Source organism: Carlito syrichta, unplaced genomic scaffold, assembly GCF_000164805.1.
Source record: "Carlito syrichta isolate Samal-C Ts95f unplaced genomic scaffold, Tarsius_syrichta-2.0.1 Scaffold309682, whole genome shotgun sequence".
In the NCBI taxonomy this organism is placed as follows: domain Eukaryota; kingdom Metazoa; phylum Chordata; class Mammalia; order Primates; family Tarsiidae; genus Carlito; species Carlito syrichta.
The window spans coordinates 1,951-10,447 of record NW_007253778.1 but is presented as its reverse complement, the minus strand read 5'-3'; the positions used below and the strand labels follow the sequence as shown (position 1 = coordinate 10,447).

The following is an 8,497-nucleotide window of genomic DNA, read 5'->3' as shown; positions in this document are numbered from 1 at the left end:
TTGGCAGTAGTGGAAAACTGTTGGGAGGGGGAGTGGGATTGGCAGGAGGGAAACTACTAGGAGATGGAGGGGCATACCTCATCAACAAAGGTACCTGCAGAATGAACATTTGTATGCCTAACCCTGAATTGTACCCCACATCTTTAAAATAAAAAATAAATAAAATAAAATAAGACAGAAAATGAAAAGATAACCCACAGACTGGGAGAAAATATTTGTAAATCATATGTCTGAAAAGAATTGAGTATGTGGAGTATATAAAGAACAATTATAATAAAGGCAAATAACTCAATTTAAAAGTGGGCCAAGAATTTGAATATATATTTCTCTAGAGAAAGTATGCAAATCACCAATAAGCACATGAAAAAGACTATCATATTTGGAAACACAACTGTATTCCTAGGGCCTAGTTGGAAACATATCTCAAGAAAATATTCAACAAATATTGACTGAATGAATGAAAGAGGTCATATAGACTGAGCCCTTATCTGTGGGTTCTGCATTTATGTATTCAAAATATTTTTTTAAATGGATGGTTGCTTCTGTGCTGAACATGTACAAACTTTTTTCCCTTGTCATTATTCCCTAAACAATACAGTATATCAACTGTTTACATAGCATTGATATTCTATGAGATACATAAGTATCTAGAGATGATTTAAAGTACCCAGGAGGATCACACAGCTTATAGGCAAATACTACACCATTTTATATCAGGGTCTTGAGCATCCATGGATTGTGGTATCCATAGGGGTTCCTGGAATCAGTCCCCCATGAATATCAAATAACAGTTGTGTACACCACTTTTGGGCAGTGGCCACAGGTCAGTCCACATGCCACCTTCTCCACCCCTTTCTCACCCAAGATTCTCCATAACTTGCCCCAAGAGCTCACCACAGATAGACATTATTTCTGGTCATAGTTAGTTTCTGGGATAAAACTAGAGAAATATGGCAGTGACTCCCTAAAACGACTTGGATGATGCTCATCAGTATATTCCAACTTTGGAAAACCCTGGAAAAATTAAGACAGAAGTATGATGTGCTTCCTATAAAGCTAAATTAATTTTATTTACATGATTGTCCTTTATTCTGAAATTGTGTCCAACAGGCATTTTCAGCATTAAAACATTCTTTATTAAATTGTAATGATTGAAAGTGGGAGAAGTTTGCTCTCTTTTTTGTCTGCACTTCTGTCTCCCATGAACTTTTGGTTTTAAAATATTCAAGCCGGGCTCGGTGGCTCAGCCTGTAATCCTGCGCCTTTGGGAGCCTGAGGTGAGTGGATTGCCTGAGCCCGCGGGTTCGAGACCCGCCTGGGCAGTGAGACCTCATCTCTACAATAAATCAAAAAATCAGCCGAGCGTGGTAGCGCATGCCTGTAATTCCGGCTACTTGGAAGGCTGAGGTGGAAGGATTGCCGGAGTCCAGCAGGTCGAGGCCGCGGTGGCCGGGAGCAGCCACTGCACTCCAGTCTGGGTGACAGAGTGAGACCCCAACTCAAAAAAATATATATATATATATTCTGTCTTTTATGAAATTACAGTGATTGGAGGTGGTAGATGTTTTCTTAAATCTCCTAACTAAAAAAATAAAACAGAGTTGACAACCTGAAAAAAGAAAGAAAGAAAGAAAAGAAGAGAAAGCACAATAAAATCTCTGGACAGAAATTTTTTCAATTTAGTCAAGAAAAATTTACTAAAACTCTGTAAGAACAGTGATGTTCTGTAGTATTTGAACCAAGATCTGTCCCCTCCTCCCCATCCCAGCTCATCAAGAGGAAAATTATGCACCAAGCTAATGAGGTCAAGAACATAGGGCTAGCTCTCTCTCCCCAACTTCCACTTGGAGGGCTATCCTCCAAGGACAGGAAGGATTTCAGCATTTCTTACCCTGTGTCTGATTATTGCTTCCTAAGACTAAGTTTCAGGTTAGTGTAGCGGAGAGATCAGGACTCCTTTCTCCCACCAAGCCACCACTTGTGAGTTGAAGGATCTATCTTGGACACAGTACCACTGAAAATTATGGGCCCCTGATCACCTTTTCCCCAGCAAATAAGATGGATTAAAAAAAAAAAAGAGGAACAAAATCATACAAGACATGTAGGAAATAAAAACTATAATATAATATATATAACTACAGTTAGACATAAATCTAACTGTATCAATAATAACATTAAATATGAATGGATTAAACAATCTAATCAAAAAGCAGGAAACTCAGACATGATTTTAAAAAGATCTAACTTTATGCTATCTACAACAGACACACTTTAAATTCAAAGATTCTAATAGATTAAAAGTAAAAAGAGCCAGTCACAGTGGACCACACCTATAATCCCAATACCTTGGGATGCCTTGGCAAGGGAATTGCTTGAGGCCAGGAAAATTTGAAATAAGCCTGGGCAACATAGCATGAACCTCTCTTTACTTAAAAAATAAAATAAAAGGTTATATCATTTAATCAGTAACCACAAAAAGCTGTAATAGCTATACTAATATTATACAAAGCTGGCTCTAAAACAAAGCATATTACTAGAGAGGTATTTTATAACAATAAAAGGGTCATTCCATGAGTAAGATAAAGCAATTGTAAGCATATATGCACCTAACAACAGGGTACCAAAATACATGAAACAAACATTGACAGAATGAAGGGAGAAATAGACATTTCAAAAATAATACTTGAAAATTTAAATATCTCACTTTTAATAATGGATGAAACATCTAAGCAGAAGATCGACAAGGAAACAGAAGACTTGAACAACACTATAAACCAAATAGACCTACAGAAATCTATAGAATATTCTACTCAACAATAGCAGAGTACACGCTATCATCAAATCACATAAAATAGTCTCCCATAAAGATCGTATGCTATACCAAAAAATAAACCTCAGTTAGTTTAAAGAACAGAATATAGCATATGTCTTCTACCAACAATGGACTACAATTAGAAATTTGGAATCTCACAAATATACGATATTTAAACAACACAACCCTAAATAACAAATGGATCAAAAAGGAAGTTATAAAATACTTTTAGATACATTAAAACAAAAATACAGCATGTCAAAACATTTGTAAGATTACAGCTAAAGTTACTTTAGAAAAGAATTTGGCAGTTCTCCAAAAGTTAAGTCTAAACTATATGATCCAGCAAATATACTCACAGATCTATGCCCCAGAAAACTAAAATATGTATTCACACAGAAACTTGTATACAAATGTTCACAGAAGCATTATTCATAATAACCAAAAATGGAAACAACCCAGATGTGATCAGTTTATAAAGAAAACATGGCATATCCATATAATAGACTATTTTAAGGTGTTTAAGTGGAATGAAGTATTGATACCAGCTACAACATTAATAAACCTTGAAAATACTATGCTAGGTGAAGTGAAAAAAAACAAAGACAAAAGGCCATATATTATATGATTACTTTTATATAAATGTCCAGAATAGTAACTGTTCACCTATTTTCTGTTTCTATGGATTTGCCTGTTCTGGATATTTCATAATTACTATGAATAGTTTTCATAAAGAATTTCCACAAAATGTTGTTTAGAGGCAATTCATTGACTGGGCAGAAGTCCTAAGTTGTAAACTCATTCTGATTGTTTAGTTAATTAGGGTACTCCCAGTTGAGAGATACTGAAGGCTGGAAGATACTGAATTCAATTATTACCCAAATCTGTTGAAACATCCTGTCACTTAACCTTTAGCAGGTGTGAGTACAATCTTCTCGCAGTCCCCTGACTCCACATTGTCTTAGCCTTAATTACTATTTTTTTTACATTTTCTTTTAGTGGCTGTAGTTGTTTAGTTTTAGATTCAGGGGTGCAAGTGTAGTATGTTACATGGGCATGTTGTATACTGGTGGAGATTGGGCTTCTAGTGTATCTATTTTGCAAATCATGATCACTATACCGGATAGATAATTTTTCTTTTTTTTTTTTTTTTGAGTCAGAGTTTCACTCTATCACCCAGACAGTAGTGCAGTGGCACACTCATGGTCACCACAGCCTCAACCTGCTGGGCTCAGGCAATCCTTCTGCCTCAGCCTTCCAAGTAACTGGAATTACAGATGCACACCACCACTCCTGGTTACTTTTTTTTTTTAAGATGTGGGGTACAATTCAGGATTAGGTATACAAGTGGACATCATACAGGTAGATATAAGATCTCACCAAGTTGCCCAGTTTGGTCTCAAACCCCTGAGCTCAGGCAATCCTCTCACCTCAGCCTCCTAAAGTGCGGAGATTACAGGCTTGAGCCACCATGCCTAGCATTGATAGGTAATTTTTAAATTCTCAACCCCCTCCTGCTCTCTCCCCTTTGGAATTTCCTGTATCTATCATCTTCATCTTTATGTGTACCCACTGTTTAGTTTCCATTTAGATGTGGAAACATGGAGTATTGGGTTTTGTTTCTGAGTTAGTTCACTTGTTATAATGGCCTCTAGTTCCGTTGATTTGGATCAAGATTTTTCTTCAGAAAGCATTGCAGATCAACTGGTGAATTTAAATTTGTCCTTTATTTCTGGTATAGATCTGTCCAAGTGTGTTATGTGCCTCATTGGGAGTCGCGGAGTCTAAGGAGTCTAGGACTAGACTGGGCCACAGTTGAGTAACAGGAAGGTTTTGAGAGGAGATGTCCCAAAAAACTTGTCAGAATGGATGTAGTTTCTGAATCATATGCTTGATAGACCATCTTGAGCTCTAAGTGACAGTTACTTTGGTTAAATATTTTTCTAACCTCACTTGGGTAAGAAATAATGTGAGAAACCTAAATATTACAATAGCATTAATAGCCACAACAGTGAGTAACAGAAGTTGAAGACTGGATTTTAGCCATGTCTTGACTTTAAAGGGTAATCATCTGAAGAGATCAAAGAGCCAAATATTTTAATGACAAGTATTCTATTTAGCTGATTGGCATGTACATGGATTTTTCATTCTCTACTTTGTTAGAAGTATTTATCCAGGTGTAACAGGAGGTATTGACTACATAGCTTGACCATGATATAATTCAAGATAACTCTGTTGTATAAAGGAGTAGAAGGCAAAAACCAGGAATATAGACAAAGCAACATATAAGAGGTTGAATATTTCAGGGATCTTAATTATATGTAGGTCTGGTCCAAGCAGGATTGGATGAACAGTCGATTTCAACTGTCATCTGCTTCACTTCTGGGTCAGTTTTAGTTTTCTGAATTTCAGCTGGGGGTGGGAGGTAGTAATTTTCTTTAAATGAGAAGTATGAATCCAAGCATCAACATCTTTTAGTTTGCCAGCACAGGAATTGATAAGAAGTACCTGATAAGAACTTTTCCACCAAGGCTGAAGGAAATATTTTTGTAACTGCCTCTTTTGATAGACTCATCAGGCTAAAGATTATGATGTTTGGTTTTTCATCTCCCATGTACACATTGTGGAAAGATTGTCTACTAGGGTATTATTTTGGTCTACACCTTAACTATTCATTTACAATATTGGAGAATGTCTCCTTTAGTCAGTTGAATATCAAAATCATAGAGGGTTAAATGCTACCCGGTGATAATTTCAAAAGTTGACATCTTGTGTTTTCCAAAAGGTGCAAACCTTAGATTCAACAGAACCAGAGAAGTGTCTTTGACCAAGTCAATTTTAATGTTTCCACAAATTTTGCTTGCTGAGTTTTGATAATTACATTTGTTCTTTCCACAAATCTGGGAGATTGGGGATAGTAGACACAATGAAAGTGTTGTAATATGGGCCAAATTTTGCAAATTTGCTTTGCATCATGGCTAATGAAGTGAGTTTCTCAGTTATTATTTAATTCTAAAGGTACACCCTATGTAGGAATAATTTTTTTCTAATAATAGTTTTGTGTTTTTTATGGTGAAAGTATATATATCTAGAATTAGCCAGCTGGACTCAGATGATCCCAATTTTGTTGGCAATATCAGAAGCAACATAATCAGGAGCCAGTGGAACATATGCTTTCTTCTCTCCATCAGGCCTGGTCAGGGTATTAGCCTTGGCTACATCAGTGTTAGAGCTTCTTCAAGATCTGGTGCTTGTTGACTTTAACATTCACAAAGAACACAAGAGTGTGGTTGTCTTCTATCGTCTTCATGGCAGACTCAGTGAGCAAGGGGAACTTGATGATGGCATAGTGGTCAAGCCAGTTTCTCCTGTGGATGCTCTTTGGAGCAGTGTCGTTAGGAATGTGGGTGACATGCAGATCTTCCTTCCACTGTGGCTATGGGTGCCTTTCAGCACTCTCTTCTTGGCCTCAAAGACTTTGCTTTGGCTTTGGGAAGGGTAGAAACTTGCTTCTTCACCTTTGGCACCATCTTGTCTAATAACAGTTTTGCAACAGCTGAGGTAGTGTCACATCAGCAAGGAAATGTATCTACTCAGTGAGGGAATATATAAATCATATCAAGAATATATTTATAACCTTGATATGGAAGTAGCTGGATGAAATCTATTGTCCAAATCTCAAAGACTTCATTGGCCTGGTCAAAACCACCTGGAACTATCTGAATTGTCTACTGGGTTGAATTTTGGAGAAATATGCAAGACAGTTTTGCATCTTTGGCAACCCTTGAAATGTTTCCCCACCAATGCTATTTCATAAAACTTATAAGTTGATCAGCGACCCAGTGAGTCATCTAATGTATTATTTCAAGTAGAATTTTTCTCATGGCTTCTGATAATACTGGTTTATTACAGAAACCTTACCATGAACTTGTTGCTGGGCAAAAAATGCAACTGTTTTCAGCTCAATAAAATATTTCCTTATGTGATGCTTAAGACTGAGCATCTTTGACAACATCATTTAAATTCTTTTTTGGAAAATAATCAATATTAGCTATAAGGTTTTTGGTCTTAGAGGAACTCAAGGCAGCCACTTGTGGTGCATAATCAGTCAAGAATTATTTAGCCTCATAAGAGTCTAACTTTGAGTGTCTCAAAATTTTTATTATGGTCAAGGCAGAGCAAAGTTGGATTAAATTTATAAACTACTGATAAAATTTCCATTTTTGATTTGATTCCCTCCAGAATTAAAAATTCTCTTTGTTTCCAAAGCATACCATAATCATGAACAACCCCAAAGGCATAACAGCTGTCTGTGTAAATAATTGCAGTATTACCTTTCACCAGCTATACAAGTTCTGATAATTAGGTTCATGAACCATCCTAGAAAAAGTGCTACATATCTCATTGATAAACATCACTATAGTCACCTTCAAAGTGATATTGATAAATATCACTATAGACACCGTCCTTGAGAAGTTATGCACTGACATCAGTGCCTAGCCTGCACGTCAAAGCAATTTTGGAACTCTTTCTGAAATGGCCATCAGAGCTATCCTTGTTATTTGTTGAATCTGACAAGTTTGTGAATTGTTACTGTGTGCTTATGTTGGCAGTAGTGTACAAATAACTATATTGGAACACCCTCCCTGCTCACCTGAACTGGTCCCCAATAACCTTTTCTTTACCTAAAGATAAAGGAAATATTGAAAATAAGAGATTTGATGACATTCAGGACATCAAACATGATGATGGCTCTGATGACCATTCCAGAAAAGGAGTTCCAAAATTACTTTGACAGGTGGACTAGGCACTGGCATCAGTGCATAACTTCCCAAGCAGAGTACTTCAAAGTTAACCATAGTGATATTCAGCAATGAGGTATATAGCACTTCTTCTAGGATGAGTTTGAGAACTTAACTGTTGAACCTTCACAAGACTGGTTAAGGCATAAAGCTCTGCTTGTAGGTCCAAAGTAACCATCAGCAATGGGGCTGCTTCAACTATTTCAAAAAGGATAACAATAAAATAATCAGCAAGATATCTTCCTTTATTATCCGTTATATATGATCCATCAATAAACCATAAAAGTCAGCCGGGCTCGGTGGCTCAGCCTGTAATTCCAGCACTTTGGGAGGCTGAGATGAGTGGATTGACCACGGGTTCGAGACCCACCTGGGCGACTTGGCGAGACCTCATCTCTACAATAAATCAAAAAATTAGCCAGGCATGGTAGCGCACGCCTGTAGTTCCAAATACTTGGAAGGCTGAGGCAGAAGGAGCCCAGCAGGTCGAGGCTGCAGTGGCCAGAAGCGGCCAATGCACTCCAGTTTGGGTGACAGAGTGAGACTCCAACTCAAAATAAATAAATAAATAAATAAACCATAAAAGTTTTGTATTCAATATGGGGGTTTCTTGTAAATCAATTGTAGGTTTTGGTAGCTTATCAGTTAGATTTGAACAGTCATAAATTGTCTCATCATCTGTTAGGGGAAGGAGAGTTGCTGGATTAAGATTACTGAAACAAGGAAGAGTAATATGAGGAGAGGGCAACAGCAAGATTTCATAAGAAGTGACTCTGGAGGGATGCGGCAAGATGGCGACAGGGCAACCCGGCGTCTGAAGCCTTCTGCAAGGGAGATCTGCAGTGGGTCTCTGACTCTTGCTCCGGGGGGCTGGGGACCCCAG

The 8,497-nt window shown here is 37.4% G+C and overlaps 1 pseudogene; it reads right to left on the bottom strand.

The window, feature by feature from the left end:
- Positions 1 to 5,920: 5,920 nt before the first annotated feature.
- On the bottom strand, positions 5,921 to 6,342 carry LOC110596498 (annotated as a pseudogene).
- Between the last annotated feature and the right edge of the window lie 2,155 nt (positions 6,343 to 8,497).